Source organism: Mus caroli, chromosome 2 (assembly GCF_900094665.2).
Source record: "Mus caroli chromosome 2, CAROLI_EIJ_v1.1, whole genome shotgun sequence".
NCBI classification, from domain to species: Eukaryota; Metazoa; Chordata; class Mammalia; order Rodentia; family Muridae; genus Mus; species Mus caroli.
The window spans coordinates 15,200,633-15,210,813 of record NC_034571.1 but is presented as its reverse complement, the minus strand read 5'-3'; the positions used below and the strand labels follow the sequence as shown (position 1 = coordinate 15,210,813).

The 10,181-nt window shown below is 40.3% G+C and overlaps 1 pseudogene; it reads right to left on the bottom strand.

The window, feature by feature from the left end:
* Nucleotides 1–758: 758 nt before the first annotated feature.
* On the bottom strand, nt 759–8,617 carry LOC110289841 (annotated as a pseudogene).
* Nucleotides 8,618–10,181: the final 1,564 nt, after the last annotated feature.

Sequence of the window (10,181 nt, the reverse complement as noted above, 5' to 3'; positions counted from 1 at the left end):
CCTTCCTTCCTTCCTTCCTTCCTTCCTCCCTTCCCTTCCCTTCCTCTCTTTCTTTCTTTCTTTCTTTCTTTCTTTCTTTCTTTCTTTCTTTCTTTCTTTCTTTCTTTCTTTCTTTCTTTTCTCCTGACACAAGATGATGCAAAGAGCCAGAAAACTAGCTTCTGTACGCAATTTTGAGCACAAGAAAACAATAAAACCCAAAGATCAAAACCCTAAAGAGGACAACGGCCAGTGGCTCAAAGCTAAAGGAGAAGGTGGTGCACAATCCAAACCCACGCTCCAGCCTTTGGCCTCCTTCCGCCCCGGGAAGGCCGACAGACAAAGCCACCCGGTGAGCCCGTGAGCAGGGGAACAATGCCCTGGCGCTCGGCACAAAACGAAAGTCCGCCGCGGGGCCCGCGAGGGGAGGGCAGGCCGGGGCGCCTTGGGCCCACGCGTCTCGACCGGAACTCCCGACGCTATGCAAGCTGACACCGCGCAGAACAAGGTCAGCTCCGTGCAGCGCGCGGCGGCAGCGCGGCCACCCCTGCTCCCGGGAAGCCCAGCGACGACATCGGGAAAGGCGCCCACGGAGAGCTTACGAGCCCCGAGCCAAGCGCCCGGCCGGGAAGTAGAGCCGTCCGCGCGCGGAGGGAAACGCCGGGTGTAGTGCGGTTGTCCTTGCTCTAATAAGCATGCTGCTCCCGGAACCGCTGCATTAGACCGAGTTCGGGTTATTTTCCGGCCAGGGTTCTGCCTTCTGTGAGCCTGAGAATCCGTCATCTGCGCACTCCAGTGGCCCAGCGGCCGCCCAGCTGGAATCCTTGGTCTTGGAGGAAGTCGCGGGGTGTCCCTAGAGTGTGGTGATTCCAGCTTCGGGACGCTCTGGGTCTGTTCTGGTCAGGATGGTGAGGAGTAGTGAGGATAATGCAGGTAACACTGTCTAAAAGCACATCACACCCTCAAGAAGAGACCTAGCATTAACTCAGTGTTAATACAGGTAACGACTCACACGGATCTGAAAACATAACATGAGAAAAATCACAGAAAAGATCATGACCAACTAGAGTCCATGTTTAAAAGCTGTAAACAAAGCATTTGCCTGGCCAGAAAACGAAAGTAGTACACTGCAGGCTGGACAATAACTTTATAGCTCAAACGCAGTGGTGGTTACATCACAGTTGCCACAATTCACAGAACTGTAATCTAAAGGTATTTAAAGTTTATTCTGCTCAAACTGTAAGTAAAATAATGTCCTCAAAAGTTGGCTGAAGTAGGGTGTGCGTTTTGGGGAGAAGCTGCTGCTAGGGGGTAGGTGACTGAGAGACAAGCTGATAGGAAAAAATATTTACTGCTTAGGAAATGAAATGTGAGCCTTAAAAGCATCCTTCTCAGAACTAAGTCCTCTTAGAGTAGATGCACTCCAACAATAGGAAGCAATTATCCTAAAGAACAATATGGCAATGTTGTTGCCTAAAGAACAACGAGAGCAATTGATGCACTTCTCCAGATTTACTTAGCCCCACCAACCTCACCACCACCTCTGCTTCGGTATCCAGGGCTGGCCTTTCTGCTGAGGGTTCCACTCCTGTTCCCTCCCTGCCAGATAACCCCCAACAAATGAGGGTAAAGATTCAACCCTGCTCCCTTATAGGGGCCCTGATAGTGGAATATTCTGCCTCTATCTGCCCAAGGCCCCAGCGCAAGGTGAGTTAGAACAGTATGAGACAAACCTTCACAGAGGCAGAAAACAAGCACTACCCGGCATATCAGTCTCTACTACGGACACTCCCAAGGCTTGAGCTTTGCCTGAAAGCTGCAGAACGAACAGTCAGCTGTACTTTCTCATAAGTGTTCACTAACGTGCTACTTTGTATCTGTTTTCCTTTCTGTTTCTCCTTGCTCTTGATGCCCTGGGATTCCATCTTCTCGTCAAATCTTAGCACTTAAAATTGCCCTCAAGGTTAGCTTTTCTTTGGCAGTGTTTGGGTGTTACGTATACTTTCCTAAAGATTTCACAACCATGACAAACTATTTTTTTTTCTCTCTCTCTGTTTTGGCTCTGGATTACTGTCTCATTAAAGTGCTAGTTTAGAAGGCAATCGGTTGAGATCATTGCCAAATATTTGGGCTTGGGAGAGAGATAAAAGTTTGGGCTTCTATTTATTTGGTTTCTATTGGTGTTTCCTCATATGAGCTAATTCCTAGATCATAGGCTCTTACATGCTTTCAACATTTGGAAGTATGAAAAGTTGAGATGCATGTTTGTGTAAAACAAAAATACTTTCAATTATGCTTATAAAACTGTTAATCTGGATCTCTAATTATATGTTTTTAGTGCATCTTCACAAAGCTGTTTTGCTTGTTGTAAAATCACTAGGAGAAGATAAATTATGAGCCTTTTACCGCAACCTCTAGCTCACAGTGCTTTGCAAAACAATTTTTCTTGACACTATTTTAAATATAAGAGCATTAGGTTCATGATTTTAATAATAATTGCACTGGTTTGTGGCAACATGTTTATTGAAGATTCATCAGACACATTCTGCCTCCCACCTGGCTTGCCAATCATCTGTAATTTGATCAACAGTAATTCGAGATGGGACTCACTAGGGTCAGATGTTAAATAGAACATTTCCACTTTCTAACCACAAAATCCTCCCTCTCTTGGCCACTTAAAACCTGTTACATAATCTGCAAACACATGAATGTAATGATTTCTGCTGCAGGCCTTGGTAAAGATCACATACCTGCAAACTTGCTTTCATATTGCAGTTTACTGCTTAAAATTCTAGCCTTGAACGCCACTTAAAATACATAATCTGCTTTCATCTACATCTGTAGTTAGTGAATTGGTGTTTGCAATGAAAACTTTTTTCTCTTATTGTGTTTACAATTTTTAATATTTGCACTTGAAAACCATTCCATCTGAATTTAATTATGACAAAAAAATGAAGCAAGGCTGTACAGATAATGTGTTCATTTTCAAAGAAAGAAAAAGACATTTAAGGATATCTTAGGTTATTCATATCTATGCAATATCAAACGTTATTTTAATAAAGGAACCGAAGAGTACCTCCTTAATTTATGGCTGCTAGTTCTTCCCAAATTTATGAGTATAGACAGTGTTCAGCAACCATGCAGTTTTATACTTACAAAATAGGCACTGGCCTCAGTAGTAGGTCAAAAGCTGGCTGCAATTGTGTCCCATTACTCAAACACTTTTAGAATTCTTATGCCTCTAGTGTCTGAGCCACATTATTTTAAATGACATGTTCAGTGTTAACAAATCTCCCCCCACTCGGAGCAGATCAAACTGTTAGAAACATCTGAAGGTCACTTGCAACCACAGCTAGCTTACCGGCATTGTTTAACAGGTGAGATTTCAATGAGAAGGAAGGAAATTGAATGAACTGAGCAGCACATAAAACACAACAACCAAATCATCATCGTCATCGTCATCATCATTATCATCATCAAGAAAGGACTGAAGAATGATTGCATGAGAAATGGATGAATTAGAGGCCAATAAAATGGATCAATTCAAAAAGAAAGGTCAAGAAGGAGAAATCCCTGAAAATTTTTTTAATGAAATATACAGAGCATAAATAAAACTACAAAACACAAAGGAGACAGCAGTGACAAGGAGTATGTTTTTAAATTACATTAATTATAATTAATTATTAATTATAATTACTATGTAATTATATTTTTTAGTACAATTGCATGAATGAATCACAATTTTTCACTCCCTAATTGGTAACCAATTAGACTGTTATCCAGTATTTCTGCCATCACATAGCAGTGGAATGTCTTTGCTCATTATTTAGGAGAAGGCATCATTGAATGTCTTTACCTATTAGTTGGACTGATGCCTAATAATGAAAATAAATTTCAGTATCTGAGTATGTATTTCTAAGCCTTTATCTAGAAGGGTAGAATTTGTATCAATTTGAAAGCATATGTAAAAAACATGTGGAAGGTTTGAAGGTGGTGGATGGACGAGTGCCATTTTATTCTTTCCTCTACTTCTGTTCTCGTCTTAAAATTTTTATACTTAATTAAAGAACCATAGAAGCATTTTCATTAAAATCAAATATGAGGATACCTGTTATCACTGTTATTTGAAATTATGTTGAAATACCTAAAAAGATAGAATGTAAATAACAGGGAGACTATTTCAAAGCGATGGGGAAATGCTTTTATTTGTAGGTCATTCTTTTGCCTATAAAATCTTAGAAACCTAGTTGAAAAGCTACTGTAGAATATTGAAGAGAGGCTTGAGAGACGGTTTTAGTGGATAAAAGTGTTTGCTGTGTAAATATGGGAACCTGCGTCTGAATCTCCAGCACCCAGGTAAAAAAGCCAGGTGTGTGTGTGTGTGTGTGTGTGTGTGTGCTCATGTAACTGCAGCACCGAAAGCAGACACAGGCAGGTCCTAGGAGCATTTTTAGCCAGCCAGCCTATCTAAACGGGCAGGCTTCAGGTTCAGTGAAAGACTCCATGGAAAGAAATAAGGTAGGGTTGTAGAATGGGACAGCGGACCGACATCCTCCTCTAGCCTCTATGGGTGTATACACAGGTGTGTACATCTATACAAATGCACACCCACATAGAATGCGAGCATACACCATATACATAGATACATAGATATCTACGTATATGCATTTATGTATGTGTGTGTATATATATGTTACATATAAAAAGGTTTTCCAGTGATTTACCAATTAACTGCTTAAAAAGATTCTATGCAAAATAATAAAATGATCCTATTCACACATAAATAATGTTGGCAAAAACTGAAAGAGATCTATACCCGCAAAGGAAAGGGAGGCAAAGTTATGAATAGGTTATGATATATATGGTCCTAGGTAAATATTTGCAATTTTAACCAAAAAAATCCAGTGGGACAGGTTTGAATTGAAACAATAACTATCTGAAGGAAAAAAAAACAGAGTAACCAGGATAGATCTGATCATGAAGAATAACAGGGATATTCACTGTACCAGATATTAATACATATTATAAAGCCATAATAATTACAGCAATATTGAATTACTGAAAAAAGGTTGACAAACAGATTGATATTTTGGAGTAGATAGCTCTGAATTCAATATGCCAGTAAATGAAGCATCACTAATGGGGAGGGCATGGATTATCAACAAGCAGTACTAGGAATACTGGCCAGTCACTGGAGGGACTCTGAATGCATCTTCATCCATACTGAAATCCATCTCAGGTTAAAGAGGGAGGTATAAAACAGAAGCTGTCATGGAAGAGAAATACACCACAAAATTATGGAAGAAATAGATGTATACATAGAATTGTTTAGATCAGATCAGCTATGCCAAAAGTCATAAGTAATAAGTTGTAACATGAGTATTTGTGAGGAATATCAAGAGAGGTAGCATTTACATCTTAGAGTCTTCTGGAAAACTTTTTGAACAGTACATCATGTATCTATATATCAGTTTATGAAGGTCACTTAGAAGAGCGTTTATCTGGAAGGTTCGCTCATCCCAGTATTTTTTTTTTTGAATGCTCAAATTTTTGTTGTCTGTAGATTTTGTTTATTTGTATATTTTGTTGTTTGTATACTTTGCTTTTTCTCAACTCATTTCTCTTCTACAGGGTAGCATTTAGGTTGTAAGTGCTTCTTTCTCCAGTTTCTTTTTCAAAAATGTCCCTGAGACGTTGTGCTTTCCTTCACTCTCTGGAAGAGCGTTAAGTTTTTACAGTTATCCTGAGATCTATAAAACGACAATAATGTAAACGATATGGAGACTATTGCATGGCAGTGAAAAACATCTTATATTACGACAATACTTTGGCCTACAAAACTCTACAGGCCCACTTTGTCTTTTTGTAATCCCATCTCCCAGACTAGAAAGGAAGGTTTCTGTGTGTCTGCATGTGCACACATATACTTTTTAAGCACAAATCGATAGCAAAGTGAAAAACCAACATAAACAAGCCATGAAATATGTTCAGTGATGAAGCCAAGGGAGTGAGGATTATTCTAAACCAGTGTGCTCACATCTTGCAGCTCTGGCCCTTACCTGCCACAGACTGCATGCAGGGGCTACAGCTTAACTGTAGCACCATCCAAATAAGAACAGTCCCAGAAGCCTTAGGCAAAACAGACCAGACCGACCCCTAAGAGGAAGTGCCCCGACTTCAGGGGAACCCTCCCTGAGCCCTGCCTTGGTGTTGGCACTTGCAGGGAACTGAGACTGTTGTAAGCATCTTCTGACCATGTGGTCCACAGGATCACCCCGTGTAACCACTGCCAAACACGCCTAGCATTTATGTAGTTTCATTGTCTCTATTTTCTATATTTATGGGACTGAAGTACAGAGAAGCAAAGCACCTCGCTATAGCTCACTCAGATGGAAAATGGTGGATAAGTCTGTGGTTTGAGCTTTTGTAGGAGCTCTTATGATCCTCGAAACTTGGTGAGGGAGTCAAGAAAAATAGCATTCCCAATTTCTACCAAGACAGTGCAGGCAGGAATGGGTTATCGGGATTAATACATTTTTGTTCAGTGATCAGAAAGAAAGAGCAGAACAAGGAAAGACATAAGGAGTGACTGGAGGGAAAACAAGGCTTGCGAAGCCCAGGTCAGAGGGGAAAGTGCTCTGAACTTTTAATAGATGAAAAACTTGCTCCATACAGGGGAAGAGGACGGGCAGATGGGGGTCGGGGGTGGGAAGTGGGAGGATACCCTGAGTTCAGTGAGAACGAAGACCATGCCAGTCCTAGAACTCTCAGGTCCAGAGCAGTGTAGCTCTTAGACAGTACATGATCACACCCACACTGTTTCCCGTTGTTTTTGGGAGTCTACCTTCTTGAAATATTAGCTCCTGTGTGGTATCGCTGCTTATGTATCGCTCCCTCATTGTGTGCAACTGTTTATCTAAGACACTTGTTAATTTATATCTCTGCTTATTTACAGAGGCTGTGTTAGTTTAGTTGAATGGAAACCACCACGATGAAGTTTCAGTTGCGCAGCAGGATTTTTACCTACTTTCGAAATGTAAGTGTGGTACTGAAGCCGCTTTTAGAGTTGTAGAACTAAAGCGGTAACTTTTGGCCTCAGAACTTGCTGCTTGATTTTTAAATCACATTTTGAAAAAAAAGGTTCTGAAATATTCTAGAAGTGACCTTCCAAGAAACATGCATCTGATGACAAATGTATACATTTGATAAAGTCCTTGTGTTAAGATTGTCACTTACTTGATTTTCATCTGGCTAATTTGATAGGTATCTAAACTGATGCATTGTTAAAAAGACTTTAGTTCTTTGTAATTTAAAATTGATGCTTATCTGTCAGATAGAAGGTGAATTTGTATACCTCTTTTATGTTTCAACATTGTCCAAAAGTTTTGCTTAAAAGTATGTCCCTATCAGATTTATCATTACAAATATAGTCTTTTTAGTAGTAACACATTTTTATAAATAACTTCTGTAAATGAATAGAAGTTTTAAATCCTCTCCCAAAGTAGCGAACTCCACATAATAAACTCTCCCCCAACTTGTCCTCTAAACACATGAAAGGTCTTTGGTGACTTACAGCAATCAAACAAGTTCTTAGTATTTCATCTCATACCCCTTTTGGAGGTTTTGTTGTTATGGAGGAGTTGTTTTGTTTTTTATTTTTTGGGTTTTTTTCTGTTTGTTTTTTTTTTAACTGGGCAGTGTTTTATTTTCCTTTACAACTTAATAAATACTTTTTGATGACTGCACAAAGGATACGGCTGCTCGGTAATTCAGAAAGATCCCAGTGACTGTATTTTCCTGACAGTGTGTGGTCTTCAGTGTTGAGTGGAATGAGTTGTGTGAATGACGTCACTGTCAAACCAGCAAGACCAGCATTTATGCACCCATCGCTTTCAGGATTGTTGGTAACTTGGGCAGACTTTCCCCAAATAACCTTGCCTCCTTGTGTCACAAGGCCCATCTCTCTCACATTCACTTCAGTAACTGTGCCTTTGGTGATCATACCCAGGGTTGTATATAATGGGGATGATGGATTCTTTTTCACACCGAGTATAGGCAGGCAAAAGGCAGCTTTCAGCTCAGGGTGTGTGACATGGGATTTTTTGAAATGTAGACCCATTGGCCTAATGAACCTTTCATATTTAGGTGGTTTTCTTGTAAAGCCATCACCAACAGAGCAGACTTTAGTAACCATTCTCTTTCATGCCTCCTTTCTTCTTTCTCCTGTTTGAATAACTTCCAATACTTCTGTTTCTCCTTGGGCACGAACTTTGGGTAGAGGGAACTCCCGTTTTCCCACCTTTTCTTTCCATTTCTTCTTAATCATGTTGGAAAGTACTTTTGCTCTGGACTGCCCCTCTCTGTCCAGCAGATAGGTGGGGACTGCTCCCTGTGGAGTCTTCCCATCATCCTTCGGCTTGGTGTTTTTCTTTTCATGCATCTTAATAGTCTTTTTCATTTGTATTTTCTCGGCATGGCACTGTTTATGGTAGAGCTTAGCCTTCAGGCCAATCTTTTCTTTTTTTTTCCTTCTTTGAATGTTCACTGGCCTCTTGACCTTCTTTCTCTTTTTCTCATGGTAGTTCAGACAATATTCATATCATTTGCAGTGCAATTCAATATATTCATTTTGTGGCATGATGACACCCACAGAGTAGCCATCCACAACCTCCCTGGTCCCAAAAAAACTCTTAATTTCTGGGTGTCACTGGTACATGAGCCTGCCTCTTTTGTTTTGTTTTTTTTTTTGTTGTTGTTGTTGTTTTGTTTTGTTTTGTTTTGTTTGAAGATTTTTAAGACTTAAATATTTGGCTATGTCGGGGGGGGGATGATAAAGGGCACTCTTAATCCATGGATATAACAACCTTGTTAATATTTCTTTTTTTAATTGCTAATCTGGCATGAATGTACACAGATGATTCATTCAGTGAGAATTTGGATGCTGGTGGAAATCCAGGTGAGTTGAAAGAAAGACCTGGAACTTGTGGGGAAATGCTGTCAGCAAAAGAAAAGACTTCACACTTGCAGGAAAACAAACCCAGCCAACTTGAACTATTTTTCAAGTTTCAAGTTGAATATTTAAAACTGCTAAAGGCCAGTAACACATAGCACCAGGGTGGGGAGGCAGGGAAGCCAAGGGTGAAAAGTTTCTAAGCCAACTATTAAATACATGTAACTCGCTGACTAGAGTGCCCATGTGGGATTTTAATTACTAGGACATCTGTTTAGGGAAGTGTACTACTAAATAGGGATCAAATACAGAGATCAAATTACGTGTGGAGGGGAGTGGAGATGACATTCAGATGAGTCAGTTAGGAGCGCTATCAGCCAGGGGAAAATCAGTCCTGGCTTTACATCTCACCAACAGAGAAGCAATTAGTTTAGATTCAGGGCTGGTTAGCATCCTCCGTCATGAATTTAATTAAATAACCCTCAAGTGGCAGAAAACAGAACAAACCACTGTATTTAACCATCAGTAAGACACGCAGCATAGAGATGACCCAAGTCCCTCTTCTTTCTCCTCTCCCTACATAAACTCCTAGTGGTTTTTCTTTCCTTTCCTAACTTAGTCTTTTCTTCCCAAAGGCCTCCAGGGAATTAATTGGAATTGATGGTTTAAAACAGAGAAACAGAATTTAACACTAAAATCTTTGCAAAGAGGTAATTTTAAAAATGGAAGAAAATAAAAAAGATGCAAGGATTGAGTCACCATGAGTGCCTTCCTTACGCTCAATACAAAAGCTGATCAATTCACAGGAATTGTGACTTTTATTGATTTTTTTTTTCGGAGACAGGGTTTCTCTGTATAGCCCTGGCTATCCTGGAACTTACTCTGTAGACCAGGATGGCCTCAAACTCAGAAATCCGCCTGCCTCCGCCTCCCAAGTGCTGGAATAAAAGGTGTGTGCCACCACTGCTGGCAATGATTTTTTTTTAACATAACTCAGACCTACCTGCTTAGGAATGGCACCACCCACAGTGGACTGAATACTTCATCAATCAGTAATTAAGAGAATGCCCTATAGACCTGCCTGCAGGCCAACACGATGGAGACAATTTCTCTGTTGAGATTCACAAACTAAACAGCACAGGCAGCTAAGCTTTAACTCTCCAACCCAGCCATTTTTTATTCTGTTTTAAACGTTTACCCCTCTATACCCTTGTCTTGCCTCTAGAACATGAAGTTTTATTGACTGTCTTCA